Genomic DNA, 1,146 nt, shown 5'->3' with positions numbered 1-1,146 from the left:
GGTCAGGTTGATGATGTTTTCAGTTATGGTCTAATTTGAACACAGATCAAGAGCGTTGGCCTTGCTTTTTGTCTTTTGTTATTTCAGTTATAGTGAAATCAAGGAGAGTGATTTTTGTCTTTTTAGTATGCACAACAAAACAAAACAAAACAAAACAAAACAGTAATTATGTTTGAGTAATGAAATGACCCTTTTACCCTTACTTTTTGTTGATCATAGTGCAACCAGAGAGAGTTATTTTTGTCTTTTCAATACTGAAATTACTATTTCGCCCCTGTTTAACCCTTGACCGTCTACTAAATTTGTTGTGCATTATTGTGTTTTACTTGAAATTACGTTTTTGCCCCTTTAATTATTTGACTTAAAAAAATGTAGATGTTCTTTTTGGTCTTTTGCCTTTTTAGCATACACAAAAAAACAATATTTTTTTGTTTGGGTGATGAAATGACCCTTTTGCCCTTACATTTTGTTGATCATATTATTCATAATGAAATCAAAGAGGGTTATTTTTGTCTTTTTAGTATGCACAACAAATCAGTTTTTTGTTTGAGCAATGAAATGACCCTTTTGACCTTACTTTTTGTTTATCACAGTACAACCGGGGAGGGTTATTTTTGTCTTTTTGTATTAAAATTACTATTTTACCCATGTTTGACCCTTGACCATCTACTAAATTTGTTGGGCATTATTGTCTTTTACGTAAAATATGTTTTCGCCCTTCGTGTTTGTATAGAGTCGAGTTTTTTTTAATGGATTTTGAGGTCTTTTTCGTGTTTTGCTCACATTGTCCCATAAATGAGCAATTGACCAGTGTACTTTGTTCGTTAGTTTTACGTTTTTGCCCCTTTAATTCTTTGATTTAAAAAATGTAGATGTGCTTTTTGATCGTTTGCTTCAAACTTACCTTAGGCTTTTCTGTCTTTTGCTTGTTTTTTTCCAACAAGGAAACAACTTTATAAGACAACTGCGGATTTTCGGCCAATATATATATATATATATATATATATATATATATATATGCTGCTTCCTCCCATTCTCTTCCTTTATCTATAAGCCGAATCAGAGAGTGGGATTAGGAGAGAAAATTTGCTAGGAAGGGGAGAACGAGACAGATTTCAGAGAGAGGAGGCGGAGAGAGAGAGAGAG

The sequence above is a fragment of the Corylus avellana genome, chromosome ca1 (assembly GCF_901000735.1).
Source record: "Corylus avellana chromosome ca1, CavTom2PMs-1.0".
Taxonomy (NCBI): Eukaryota; Viridiplantae; Streptophyta; class Magnoliopsida; order Fagales; family Betulaceae; genus Corylus; species Corylus avellana.
Note: the sequence above shows the minus strand (reverse complement) of the source record.